The sequence below is a fragment of the Dreissena polymorpha genome, chromosome 2 (genome assembly GCF_020536995.1).
Source record: "Dreissena polymorpha isolate Duluth1 chromosome 2, UMN_Dpol_1.0, whole genome shotgun sequence".
Taxonomy (NCBI): domain Eukaryota; kingdom Metazoa; phylum Mollusca; class Bivalvia; order Myida; family Dreissenidae; genus Dreissena; species Dreissena polymorpha.
Genome location: NC_068356.1, coordinates 95,959,102 through 95,975,556, shown reverse-complemented (window position 1 = coordinate 95,975,556; position 16,455 = coordinate 95,959,102).

Sequence of the window (16,455 nt, the reverse complement as noted above, 5' to 3'; positions counted from 1 at the left end):
AAACATTTTATTTAATCTTTCTTTGGCTAAATTGTATTATTTTAAAATGCTTTTCATGTTCTTTAATTTAGCATTGTCCAGATTTAATAACAGTTCATAGAAGTGGTATGTTAAGCTTTTTTCTATACGAGAGAACACAAATAAATGTATAGTTGTATTATTTCATAATAACTGTGCTTAAAGCAAGAAGATATACTTTGGCAACCTATCGTGTAAATGCTAAATAGTAGGGCTATGTGTTCAATAACGGGAAATCTCTACGTTTATGATAAAAGGTATATACATGTGTATACGTGATTCCATCTGTGTTTAAGTATCACCAATTACTGACTTCATCCGAAAAAAAACGAACGTATCAAGCTATGTAAATATATATATATTAAAGATGCATTTGTAATTCGCAATATTTTGATCAATAATAGCATATAACCGGTACCACTAACAAATCTTTCTGTCATTATATGTTTAGAAAGTTTACTATATGCATTTTCTTCATTTGTATTTTTTTATTTGTCTTGAACTAAACTACATGTATATAGAAAACGTGACATACTTAATTCTATACTGTATTTATTAAGACGATGTACTTATACATAAGTCTAAATAAAATGTATGTTCTGTTCTGTTCTGTTCTGATAAATCAGAGACATTATTTGCATCACCATAATAACTATTAAATAAAGGGGATTGAAACTTATTAAGAAGAAAACGCATATATGTACTTAAATAAGCATTTTCATTTTAAATTCATAATAATAACAAGTGCCCTAACACGATAACTAAGCACGATTTATGGTGAGCAACGCATTTGAATTTTCTGATTATTCATTAACATGTTTTGCGTGATAAAGTTTTGTGGACAATAAACCAATACATTTCTTTAAATAAATGTCCCCAATATTCAGAATTCGCTATATACATTGTATCTGCATATCTGGCATTGTATGGTTGTTAAAATCGATCATTGTAACAACAGGTTGATATGAAATTACCAACAGCAACATGTGATTGTAATATTTTATGATTTATTTATTCGGAACAACAATTTACAAAAAAAATAAATCGACAGAACTATAATTAAAAAATGAAACGAGCCCAATAAATTTTACTGTGAAACATTTGGGTCACTTCTAAACACATATTGTACCTGTGTATGATTATGTTAGCAAAACGTTAGGTCCCAAAAATAATCCGATTTTTAAAATGCGATTATCATTTAATACTAGATTTAGGCACAGAAATACATATATTGTCCATTGTATAGCATTAGAAATAATTCGCTCGTAATATGAAAAATGATCAACTTTATTTATTCATGTACGCTTACAATCAATTATAAAAAAGTTATGAGTATTCCATTTTGATCGTGTATGATGTAACATAATACAAAAATGTGTGGTTTAACGGCCACCGGAAAAACTTTGCGAAACCGAAATTTCGCAAACTTAAGTACCCTTTTTCTTGAAGGTTTGCTTATTTGTGATAAAGTATAAGATAAAAGTCTAACTTGTGATTAATAATTGGTTATTTTTGCTTGTTAAATGCGTTTTCTTCACTATGAACTTTATTTGCAAAGTTGGAGTTCCCATGGGATTTTTGTAATATCCCATGGGATTTTTCATTATCCCATGGGAATTTTGGTTTCACCCATGGGATTTTTCTCCAGCTTTTTTTATGGGAGAAAAAATCCCATGGGATTTTCAAAAACATAAAACACGTTCGTTTGTGCTTAGTTATCGATTTTAAGCATTGTTAAAGCATTTGTGCTTATTTTCGTTCAATTTACTTTGATAGAAAAAAAATCCCATTTTTTTATGGGAAAAAAAAATCCCATGGGATTTTTTTCTGATTTTTAGAGATTTATTCATGTAACCTTCAGAAACACTACCTTTTAACAAATGATGAGCATTTCTCGCGATTTCAACGCGTTATATCGTGTTTTAAAATAATAAAAAAATCCCATGGGATTTTTTTCCCATTGGATTTTTTTGTCCCATGGGATTTTTTTCCCATGGGATTTTTTTTCCAATGGGATTTTTTTTTAGTTATAAGTTTCTAAAAGCTATATAATAATAATAATTAAAATAATAATAATAATAATAATAATAATAATAATAATAATAATAATAATAATAATAATAATAATCGTGCTCAATATGATGAATTTGTACTTTTAAGCGACTAACATTTTTATTCGAGCCGATCGTCGAGTCCAAATGGTGAGTATAAGAGCAATTTACCAGTACAAATAAATCTCACTTGTGAAGAGAACGCTACCGTACTATAAAATAATCTTGATAATAAGTCATATCATTTCTCGACAGAAAATGAAAACAGTATCCATATTGATGTCAGCAATGTCCCCTGCTATGATAAATATTGACAAAATGAAAAACCTTGACAATAATTCCGTGTCGAATACGCATTAGATTATAGCAATCAAATTCATATAAGCATTGATAAGATAATTTGCGAAAATGGGTCTTATGTCAAATACGGCAAGCGTAGCTCCATTCCATAATGTCCGGTATTAAGTCACGTCAAGTTTCGTGGTCGAATTATAGCATAATAATCATTTTCACATTACGCGAATCATATGAGTTTCCCTACATATATTGTGTTAAAATTTATGTTACACTAATGTGCGATGATGAAAAGGGGATTTCGGTAATTCTACATTCGCCCGCCTAGTACCGAAATCCCCATATTTACGCCTTAAAGGGTCAATAGGTCATCGGTATGAATGGTTTTTGACTTCACATGAATGTTAAGGTGCAAAAAAATGATATTAATTTTAATTATTAAGCACTCTTGACAGCATTAAGTTGCCTCTCAGTGGGGATTTTGGTAATTCTACACTAGAACTTAAACGCGCGCCGGTACCGAAATCCTGCTGTACAAACCTTCAAGTGTCAACAAAAGTATTATAGTGTTTTTTTTCATTAGCAACCAGTGACATGTATTATCTCCCATTCGGTTACTTCTTTTGGAAAATAATTAGCGGGGATTCCGGTACTGCAACATTCGTACGCCCAGAGCCGAAATCACCCATGTTTACGCCAATTCCCCATATTACGCCTTAAAGGGTCTATATGTCATTATGTTTGGGTTTTGGCTTTGCATTAATGTTGATTTGTACACAATCATATTAGTGTTAATCATTTAAACACTCTTATCAGAATATTTTTTCCATTATTAAATAGTTTATTAATGTGAAAAATGTGTAAACGAATGTAAAAAAGGTAAAATGTACATTTAAAACATTGGTTACACAAAAGTATATGTAAATATAACATGACATAGTAATAATAAGTCTTCAGAAAGTATTTTCCAAACAAATCTAATGAAACAAATGATATCGTACTACCTTATTTACAATATGCTATACACTTTTGCAATTTAGTTATCAATGTTTAATCAAAGCATAAATCAGGATAATATGTTGCCTCTTAGCGGGGATTTCGGTAATTCTTAACAAGCACATAAACCCGCGCCGGTACCGAAATCCCCGCTGTACAAACCTTCAAGTGTAAAAAAATACTGATTTAGGTTTAAATAAAGGGAACAATAGTATTTTTGGCCACCAAAAAGCACTTCCGCGTCAACAAAACGATTGAAATTATGTCAGAAACCCAGCTTTTCATTGTATATATTGCAATACACCATCGGCCGCCGAGAGCGGAATACTGCGCTTGGCCGCTAAACAATGTGGATTGCATCAAATTAAATGTCAATTTTCGATTTTATTACAAAAATAAACACTGCCTTTTTATAAATATGTCAAGCACGTACACTTAACAAAAAAAATCGATATATCTTTATGTAATGTAGAAAAGTAAAGCGCTTTATATATAACAATGTTTTATAATGTCTCTCTGGTTGAGAAAAAAAACTAAACAAAACCATGTAGAACATATATGTTTTCATAATTAAAAAAAAATATTTAATGATGCACGTGATGTTTTATAATTGATGTAAGTTCACGTGTCATTGAACGAGTTAAGGGAGAGATGCGAATTAAATTACACATAATTAAAAAATGATACTATACTGTCAGCTTGATTTATAAATTGTGTTCCATCGCGCCAATATATTCATTGTTCCATGAAATTGTGTATAAAAGCAAAACGATTGAAATTATGTCAGAAATCCTGCTTTTCACATGAAATGATCTTTAACACTTTATTTATTCCAATCAGGTTATTAATAATAATAGGGGAAGTCTATACTGTGTATTAGAAACTTGTTGTGGTGATCCCTATCTTATCCGCTCAATACACATCCACCTGGCTACTGTACAGAAAAAATTAGATTTACTTCCAAAATAACTGATTTCATTAATTGCTAACTTGTTGTCTACATTTTAAATTAACAACGATAATGGATCAACATCACCGTTGCACAATTATTAAGTTCACAGTAATCTGTACTTTAAATATATAGCCTAATTAAAGACGGTGCTAATAAAGAACAAAGCGTGAATGTGGATATTAAGAAATTATATCCTTTTTTGCATGACACTGGCAGTATATCATTTTATCTTATATAAATAAGCCACATTTAAGACATGGATACAATTAAAATAAGACACATTTGCATCTTTCATTTCTTGAAAAAAAAATAAGCACGCAGTCACATATAAATAAGATACATTGAAGACACAGGAAAAAATAAATAAGACACATTTGCATCTTTCACTAAATTTTCTTAAAAAACATGTGAAACTGAAGAAAAACATTTATTACTGACACATTATTCTAAAAGTCGACTGACAACTTAAGTTCAAAGAGGGATTTACAATTAAATAAGATCCATTTTCGCATGATGCTGGTTGTAGAGCAAGCAATACATTTCTTACTGACACATTATTCTAAAAGTCGACAGGCAACATAAATTCAAAGAGGGAACCACAATTAAATAAGATCAATTTTCGCATGATACTGGTTGTATAGCAAGTAGTCACATATTAATTACAGCTTGCATTAGTTGCAATAATTTTGTTAAGTGCGCGTGCTTCTGAACGTTGCGTTAAGCGAGAGTGTTGTCATTTTGTTAGTTTTATATTTTGGTATATTGTATGATTATTGCTTGTTTTGAATTTGAAATAAACGCTTTCTGGCAAATAAGCATCGTCTTAATTTTAATACAAATAATGAACATTTGACATACAAAATGTCCAATAACATACCGGCAATAACATTATATATATGTTAATTTCTGTGCATGTTTATACCGAAATTATAGCCGACATCGGCAGTTAGGGAAATTTAGTGACACACTTTAACACATCAAACATGCATGATAGTTCTTTTTTCATATGATATTCCCCTGGTTGCTTACCGGTGTATTGGTGCAGTTGATAACCCCGCCGGGACTACAGTAGGGTGCTAATACACACGTGTATCGTGTTGAATACAATCGTCTTAATTTTAATACAAATAATGAACATTTGACATACAAAATGTCCAATAACATATCGGCATTAACATTATATATATGTTAATTTCTTTGCATGTTTATACCGAAATTATAGCCGACATCGGCAGTTAGGGAAATTTTGTGACACACTTTAACAAATTGTCAAATAATGATGAGAAATTGGGTGAAATATTTGGGTTTTCTTTATGTACGAAATATTGACAAGTATATCAGTAGCGAGTATGCAAACATATCGTTTATCGTTTATTCTTATGACTTTATTCTTACGATAGAAATTAAAAAGGATAATATGTATATTCAAATAATGTATATATGCAATGTTAAGATAAAGTCTGAACAATTAATAATGGGAGGTATTTACAAAACTAAGACCTGGTTAAGATTTATTTAAAGTAAGAAAGCAAACACACTCAGGGTGGGGTATAATTGGAATCAATAACATGGAAAGTCAGACCTGATTAAATCCAAATAAGAACACATTGAGTCCAGAGTCGGCATATAGATACGAGATTATAAGTAACACTCATGGTCAATAAACAGCACAGATGAAAAGGTCACCTATTGTCTGGGGTACAAAAGTTATAGTACTGACGAAAGTAACAGAATTACTCTATATCAATAAAAATTGATTAGTACCAATATATATTGATTAAATTTTAGTATATCCGCCAAGCAAGTGAATACATGAAAAAGTGTTCCTTCTAGAATATTCTGACGAATCAACCAATGAATAATAACCATACTAGCTGAGGACCAATAAAAAGTTTAAAAGAAAAATATGCAAATTAATTTGGGGACAAAATGGGGATGTTTGGAAGGAGAGCGGCACTCCGCGGTTGAGTTAGCGTTTAGACTTGGAGGTGTACGGATCGAGAAAGATACGATCATGTAGCTATCAGACTGTATTTGTATAACCGAAAATATTAAGTATGTTAGACATTAAATTGGACTGGAAACTGATACATGGTGTTGTTGAATATTTTATCCTGTATTATGCAGAGAAACCGATATAATAGAGAGGGACCGACTTGTCCCATGCGTGACACGAGAAAATGGTAGTTAATACAAATCTCGTTATCTTGGCAATACGCGCATGACGAGATATCGAATTATAGGCTACACACCGGTAATTTAAGAGTATTGAACATTGTTAGTAGCTATGGGTCGTCCATGAACTATGAACGATTACGGGACACAGGACGTTAAATGGTGCTCGTGAACCAAGGATTCGAACAAAGAAATACTACCACTTACAATTACGAAGCCATGGAAAACAACGCGAAGAAACTCCGTTTCGGCAACTTCTGTAACCAGTAACAACAACCGTGAGCCGGGAACAACGACATCAGACCGCACACATTCTGCAACTTCCGGTGAGTGACTGTTTTATTTCCTAACGCTTGTATCAAAATGGCAAATCAAATAATCCCTGAATTATTTCAAAATTTAAATGAACAAATTAAAGATGTTAAAACGGCCATAAGCACTCAGACTATTTCACAGGTGGTACAATCATTTAATGGAAATTCAAAAGAATTTAAACATTGGATTAAAAATGTAGAAAAATATGGAACACTTACCAATTTAGATGAGAATAAATTAAAATTTGTTGCTTACCAATCTAGTAAAGGGCTTGTTAGTGATTACATACATCGTTTTTTGACTGATGATCCGATAGGGACATGGACTGATTTAAAGGAACAGCTTAAATTAAGATTTGCAGAAATTCAAGACCCACAATACGCTTTCTCATTATTAAAGACGACTAAACAAAAGACCGACGAAAATGTTCAAATATACGCTGAGCGACTTTTATCTCTCGCGACTGACGCATACGAAAATATTGAAGGAAATTTAGACTATATTGAAAAACAGTTAGTAGAAATTTTTATCGACGGATTATCGCACGATTATTTGAGACTTAAATTAATGCGCGAAAATCATGCAACGTTATCAAATGCTTTAAAAAGCGCTGTACATGAGCAAAGTGTCAGAGCTAGGTTTGAGTTACGATCGCAAATAAATGGACTTGATAACATTACGACCGATAATATTCAGACAGATATCGATTATATTAGGGCATCTATTGTTTGCACATATTGTAAGAAACACGGTCATTCTATTGAAATCTGTCGCCGTAGGCAACGCGAGATAAGTGCATATACGGTAGGGCGGAAGGGTCATACGATAGATCAAAACGGTAACAGGCACAAGAACGAATATGACAAAAATTGGAAAGATAAAATTGATTGTTGGAATTGTGGTAAATTAGGACACTTTAGTAGAGAATGTACCCAAAGAAAAACGTACATTAATCGAAAAAACTAGGAAATTCTTACCAAAAAGGGGTCTATGGTAAGAATGAAAAAGTCGAGACATATAATATCGCTTTGTGTGGTAGTCCAAATTCTTGTGTTATTTCAACAGGTGGTTATCAATTTAGGAGCTTGATAGACTCGGGCGCTCAAGTCAGCATCGTGAGTAAACGTACTTATGATATGTTAAAACAAAAACCCGCTCTGATATTTCAAAAAGTAAATCTAAAGTCGGTAAATGGAAATTCATTACATGTCCACGGAAGTGTAAAATTGAGATTCAAAATAGGGAGCATATATAAAGAGCACATGTTTTTTGTAGTAAGTAACGTAAATAGAAATGTTATTTTAGGAAGAGACTTTTTACAAGATAATGGTGTCCGTTTATACTTTGATTTAGGATGTTTGAGGATTGATAACTGTTATGTACCTCTAGAAGAAGATGTACATCTTTCAACGATAGCGAGATTAACTAGACATACTGTGTTAAAACCACAAACTGCATATAGACTCTTTGCTCAAGCTAAAAGAAACTGCATACGTTCAAATACGAATTATGAATTCAATGGAATAAGCAATTCTTTCTTTGATAATGAACCCGGTTTAACAATTGTTAATTCAGTCGTCAAGACAACGCGTGATAGACAATTTCCCATTTTAATTATAAACAATACGCACAAAACAATAAGGCTTAGACGACACTGTGCCATAGGGCGAATAAAATCGGTAAATGATAATGAAATATGCTCAGTACAAGAAGTTATTAAAAATAATCAGCCGAAATCAGGTTTATCTAAAGATGAAATCTTATCAGATTTACGTGTAGATGAAAATCAAAAAGAAAATATTCTACCGATACTCTTAAAACACAGAACTCTCTTCGCAAGAAATAATTTAGAATTAACACAAACTTCAGCAATAGAATTTACCATAGACACAGGGGATCATCCACCCATTAAATTAAGGCCGTATCGAACACCATTAAACAATAAGGTATTCATAGATAAAGCCATCGACGAAATGCTAGACGCAAACATAATAAGTCCGTCAAGAAGTCCGTGGAGCTTCCCTATTGTTTTAGTAGATAAAAAGAAAAATAACCATGACTCAAACAAAGATAATAAAGACGAGAAAAGGTTTTGTGTTGATTTTAGACAATTAAACAAAATTACAAAACCAATTGCCTATCCATTACCATTAATAGATGATATATTGGCGTTATTAGGTAAAAGTAAATATTTCACCAGTTTAGATTTGATATCGGGATATTGGCAAATACCTATAAAGGAAGAGGACAGAGAAAAAACGGCTTTCGCTTCGGGATTCAGGGGTCTATTTCAATTTAATGTTATGCCCTTCGGTGCCTCCTCCGCCGGTGCTATATTTCAAGAATTGGCTAATAAAGTACTCAAAGGTTGTGAGAGCTTCGCTGTGGCGTATCTAGACGATATTCTAATATTTTCACCTGACTTGCAATCTCATTTATCACACGTAGATACAGTACTACAGAGTCTCAGTAAACATAACCTAAAGCTAAAACTATCAAAATGTCAATTCTTACAAAGAGAGACTAGATACCTAGGCTTCATCATAGATCCAAACGGTATAAGGCCGGATCCGTTAAAAGTAGAAGCGATCCGACAATTCCCCAGGCCAAAGTGCGTGCGCGATGTACGATCTATCTTAGGTGCAGCGGGATTTTATAGGAGATTCTGTCCGTCGTATTCAGAAGTAGTCGAGCCTCTCATTAATCTCACGAGAAAGAATGTCCCATTTAAATGGTCAAAACAATGCGAAGATAGTTTCCTACAATTAAAATACTCATTTACGCAAATCCCTTATCTTTCATACCCTGATCCAAAAAAAAGGTTATATTCTGTATACGGATGCATCTGATAAATGCGTCGGAGCCTGTTTGACTCAAAAATGCGACAGTAACGAGACCGGGGATTATGTGGGCGAAAAGCCGATATTTTTCATATCGCACAGATTAAGCCCCACACAATGCAAATATAGTACCATTGAAAAAGAATGTTACAGCATATTTTACAGTCTAAGTAAATTGCACCATTATTTACACAATGCTGAATTTGTTATAAAGAGTGATCACAAGCCGCTTAAGTATTTATTGGAAAGTCCGATGCAAAACAAGAAAATACAATTATGGGCCTTAAGTATAGCGGGTTACAACTGCAAAATTGAATATATACCGGGAAAAAAGAATATTATTGCTGACTTTCTAAGCCGACCTCCAAAAACCAAAATAAAGAATAATCAATGCGATCAAACAGAACTAGAATTAGATATTAACGATAAACATTTTACGATCAATTCGCAAATAAACAAACAAGACCAAACACGCGAAATTAACGTAATCGACTCTACAAACATTGACCACAAGCAAATAATTGATAATATTATTACCCCGCAGCCAATCCCAGTCGACGACACAGCGTCGAACAATAATATATCAGGGCTTAATATGCAAATAGAACAAGAAAAAGACCCTCATATATCTGAGATTAAAGCTAGATTAAGATTAGGGAAACAGAACAAGAGTGAAGATGATAGATATTTAACGGTTGATGACATACTGTACTACATATCAAACGTAGATGAGGAACCTACTCTCAGGCTGTTTGTACCTAAACACCTGACTGATTCAGTTGTCAAGCAATACCATGATGAAAACGGACATCCTGGGTCTCAAAGGCTTTTTCAGACACTAAAAGAGAAATATTACTGGCCTAAAATGTTCAAAGAATTGAATGATTATGTATCTAAGTGCATTATATGTCAAAGTAGAAATTTAAAAGCAATTAAAGCTCCCATATCGTCGGATACCTCAATACCGCCGTTTCCGTTTTCAGTTGTTTCCATAGATATATGCGGTCCATATCCGAAAACGCTTTCCGGAAATAGATATATAATATGTTTCGTGGATCAATTCTCAGGATACATAGAAGCTTTCGCTTCGCCTGATAAGTCGTCTGATAGCGTAATACACCTGTTAATGAACGAGATTTATTGCCGTCATAGTTGTCCTATAAGAATTATAACTGATAACGGAAAAGAATTCACAAGCACAGCTTTCACGGAAACATTAAAATCAATGAACATTGACCACGTAAAGACGACAATATATCATCCCGCGTCTAATGGCATGAACGAGCGTTCACATGGGACTATGAACAATATACTATCAAAACGGGTTCAAGAAAATGTACAACAATGGGACGTACATTTAAACATGTCTTTAGCGGCAATGAGATTTTGTACATCCGAGACTTCGAAGCACACACCGTTCTTCTTACTTTTTAATAGAGACCCTATTCTTCCAATAGACAACTTGTTAAAGCCTAGACGTAAATATCACGGTGAAGATTATCATAAAATAATATTAGAAGAACAACACAAATCATTTAAAAAGGTATGTGCCCAAATTCAAAAATCGAAACGTAGACAAGCTGATTATGCGAATAAAAATACGAAAGATATTAAGTTCGAAATCAATGACCCCGTTTACTACAAAAACTTTCAACGTACGAATAAATTAGACAGTAAATGGAGGCCATATTATCGTATAATCGAACAAAAGTCGCCGTTAACATACGTAATAAAGAATCAGTTAGACAACTCAACTATTAAAGTTCACGCTGATCAAATAAGGCACGCAAATATCGATGAATGGCCAATGATAGATAAACCACTAGCGCGCCCGATTAGAAAAGCAAATTTAGCCTTTGCGGACGACACATTATCTTCTGATAGCGATTCAAATACGTCAGTACATGGGTTACCTGTAATTACGCAACAGACCCGACAGATTAGAGATAACACGGATGACGAGGAAAACATACCGCTCGCTGAATTGCAAAAACATTTGAGAAACAAACAATTCGCGGATATACAGTCAAGCTCCAGTGAATCAGATACGATGCATTACAATAACGGTAATTCACAAAACTCACCTGTACGTAGGTTTGAAAATGATTCTTCAGACGATCAGATGCAAATTGACGCGGTAGCGTTAAAACACAAAAAACGAAAATTGACAAAAAAGACTTCACGTTCAAATAACGCAATGAAGAAAGCAATTTTCACGTGCCTTCAGACAATGGCTGAACACATGTAAATGAATGGACTGCAAAATAAAGCGAGATAGATGTCGAGACTTAAAGACCCCAAAAATTTTGTATATAGAGAAATATGTTTTGAATGTATATGTAGTATATATGTAAAAACAGGATTATAGAGGACGGTATCGTCCGATTTTGATAATGTATCGTCATTAGCATTGATTTACGGGTTTAGAATGAAATGAAAATGTCATACTTTAGTATACGGGTGAAATACCACTTATCCGTGCGAAATAGCAACCAGCTCTGAAGCGTAATAAAACTTTTGGGAGATATTTACATAGACTAAGATCCGATTTAAGATTTATTTCAAGTATGAACATGAATACATTTACACCCAGGGCGGGATAAATAAATTGAAAAGTTCAATACCATACGTTAAGATTAGGAAATTGAAGGATTATATAACTGACAGACGGTTGATTAACGGAACAGGTCAACCTATTGACATTTAGGATTATACAAATATACGCGTATCAGACCAGCTAATGATAACGCACTTGACAACGACGTAAATTAACGCTAGCTTATGCCCTACAGCTCTCAAGTAAACACCTTTTTAAGCGTAGATAACATTTTAACACAGTTTGTAAATATCCTTCAAAGCAACACAGTCCTTTTATTAGTATCATGCAAAAGATACAACTATATTGCTATAATACATTAAATTTTTGATACTGGTCATATATATAGTTTTTTTCGTTTCTTTATAAGAATAACTACATTAAGACAAGGGATTTTGTTTGTAAATTTTTGTTCTCTATGTAAATAAAACATAATAAAGCACAATGCATTTTATTTAATAGACAAATGCGTATAGTTTAAATTAAACATAATGAATTTGTGTCATGAGAATAGCGTTTCTTTAGCACATTCATTTTTTCTAGGTATATTATCACAGGTGTGATAAGTAATCTGAGTGCTAATATAACAAATTCGATTTACTATAACTATGTAAATAGAAAGCCCGTTTACCATTCCATGTAATTAACCCTATACGATTTGCCAATGCGATACAAGTTAAGGAGAAAAACAGCGCTCCTAACATAGTTGGCGTGGTTTGCCTGCAGCAACATGCGTTCATAACGCATTTGAGATCGTGATCAGATCTTAACGCCCCGACACAGAAGACGAATATGTCGTCGACATGCAGATATCTTCGACGACGATGTATCCGTCGAGAATCAGATGACTTAACAGACGACTTCAATTAGGATCCAACATTGTCGACATGGATCCAAATTGTGAACCAGCATCAGTACCATACAACGAGTGGACTGTTAATGGACATTTCACGCGTCGTCGAAAATGATTTTTAAAGATACGATGATATGAATGGACTTGATGATGAAAAATCGCGCGTACTTTGTACATATATTAGGTGAACATTTTATCGTCTATGAACTTATATATATATGTGTGTTACCTTTATTACATGTACATAAACACTAATTATAATACTACAGTCATGAATGCAGACATCCTCCAGAACTATATATAATAAACGTTTGAAGTATTCTAAATCGTGCAACAGCCGAGGACCAACAGCTTCTCCGACCGACCATCATCGTCTTCATTCGGAAGCCGACGTCTTCAATCGACTGCATGTTACCATCTACAACCAGATGTCTCATCTCTTCACCTAGACGCCACATCGCCTCCAGCGAAGATGTCAAAAATGGACACTATTCGTATTGGATTTTCCAAACCAGTGACACATTCCACTTCATTGTGATTGACATTGACTATTTAAATATTCCGACGTTTTATTATTTCAGCAGAAACATTCGATAAAAATTTCATTAATAATTTGCAGATTTTCATCATATATATGTTTTAGTCACTGATGTTTTTATGTTTGCGTGTTTGATTTTCTACATCGTATGTATTAATATGTTTTCGTTTACTTCCATACTTACATTCTTAAAGATTTTTCTGTATCCTAAAATACATAAAAATCAAATTGAGAGGATAAGTTGTGTCAAATAATGATGAGAAATTGGGTGAAATATTTGGGTTTTCTTTATGTACGAAATATTGACAAGTATATCAGTAGCGAGTATGCAAACATATCGTTTATCGTTTATTCTTATGACTTTATTCTTACGATAGAAATTAAAAAGGATAATATGTATATTCAAATAATGTATATATGCAATGTTAAGATAAAGTCTGAACAATTAATAATGGGAGGTATTTACAAAACTAAGACCTGGTTAAGATTTATTTAAAGTAAGAAAGCAAACACACTCAGGGTGGGGTATAATTGGAATCAATAACATGGAAAGTCAGACCTGATTAAATCCAAATAAGAACACATTGAGTCCAGAGTCGGCATATAGATACGAGATTATAAGTAACACTCATGGTCAATAAACAGCACAGATGAAAAGGTCACCTATTGTCTGGGGTACAAAAGTTATAGTACTGACGAAAGTAACAGAATTACTCTATATCAATAAAAATTGATTAGTACCAATATATATTGATTAAATTTTAGTATATCCGCCAAGCAAGTGAATACATGAAAAAGTGTTCCTTCTAGAATATTCTGACGAATCAACCAATGAATAATAACCATACTAGCTGAGGACCAATAAAAAGTTTAAAAGAAAAATATGCAAATTAATTTGGGGACAAAATGGGGATGTTTGGAAGGAGAGCGGCACTCCGCGGTTGAGTTAGCGTTTAGACTTGGAGGTGTACGGATCGAGAAAGATACGATCATGTAGCTATCAGACTGTATTTGTATAACCGAAAATATTAAGTATGTTAGACATTAAATTGGACTGGAAACTGATACATGGTGTTGTTGAATATTTTATCCTGTATTATGCAGAGAAACCGATATAATAGAGAGGGACCGACTTGTCCCATGCGTGACACGAGAAAATGGTAGTTAATACAAATCTCGTTATCTTGGCAATACGCGCATGACGAGATATCGAATTATAGGCTACACACCGGTAATTTAAGAGTATTGAACATTGTTAGTAACTATGTGTCGTCCATGAACTATGAACGATTACGGGACAAAATCAAACATGCATGATAGTTCTTTTTTCATATGATATTCCCCTGGTTGCTTACCGGTGTATTGGTGCAGTTGATAACCCCGCCGGGACTACAGTAGGGTGCTAATACACACGTGTATCGTGTTCAATACCCGATCCATGCTACAACGTGTAAGAACGGGAATTTCGGTAATTCTACCTTTTTAAGCTTGCGCACCTCTAATGGGCACATATCCAAATATAATTTAATTAATTATTTTCCTAATCAGCATCATTTCACTAAACTACATGCAAATTTGTAGGTAGCTTTCCATGCTTAAAAAAAATAAACCGATTTTTTCAAAACCACCCTCACGCTCGGCTTTTGTCCAGTTTATTTTCACCCCTGGGGTATATAAAAATTCCATAATTCATTCAAAATTCCAAATATGGGCATGCAGTTGGTGTGTACAGATGCAGTAAAGGTGTTTAAAGTTTACACAAGATGAAATAAGTATTCTTTTACAGACATTTATTTTTTACAAATTTTAATCTATGAAATAGCGCCATGAAATGTAAGTGATTTCAGCCAAGTAAAAATTGGGTCGGTTAAAAACAAAGTGTCATAAAATTCAAAATAGTATCGTTTAAGTTATATTTTAAATTAAGTTTTATAGAAACACTATATACAGCAAAAATACCAAAAAATAGACAGATTTACCGTTTACTTTTTGAAATAAAAATAAAAATGCAGCATGCATCATTCGTATTTTCAGCAGTAAATTAATCAATTTAGCCATAACGTTGTTTTAATTTTAAAATTGAAGGATGTGCATACAATTTTCAACATATTTAACAATAAACATAGCTTATGTGCTATATTAAATCAAATTACGTTAGAAAAGAAATAAAACGCGTCGCAAAAAGTATGCGATGTCGGCAGGAATCGAACCTGCGCGGGAAAATCCCAAAAGATTTCAATTTCATCGCCTTACCCACTCGGCCACGACAACTTTACATCTGTGTTACCTTAAATTAGATATATATAAGTAAACAGGTAAAAAGGCTCGCTCGATCTTTGAAGAAATCGCGAAATCGTATTTTTCAGATGATAATTGGATCAAAGTCAATATTTATAGTGAAAATAATGTAATCTAAATGAATAAGTTAAACATATATCAAAATTCGAAGTTTGAAAAAAATAAAATGCATCTCTCGGAAATAAGCGATCATTGAAGATCGGCAATGGCTTATGTATGAAGTGAAAGGACAGTTGAAAGTTTCCATTTTGCACGTTAATGATTCTGATAATATGGTGACAAAGGCAGCAGTCCTATGCAGTATTGTGTTTGACCGGAGAGTAGCGTGATCTGTGTCGGTGTTGGGCGCTCTGAGGGCGCAATCCGGCTACATAGGTACATAGAAACCTCTTGTGGCTATAGTCCATGGATCGGGTTCGGCAGACAGGGAACATGTAAATTTTTATATGTCTGTTTTATATCTTAATTACCTAAACGTATATTTATCATGGTTACTTATTTACTGAGGTATGAGTTAGTCGCAATGATT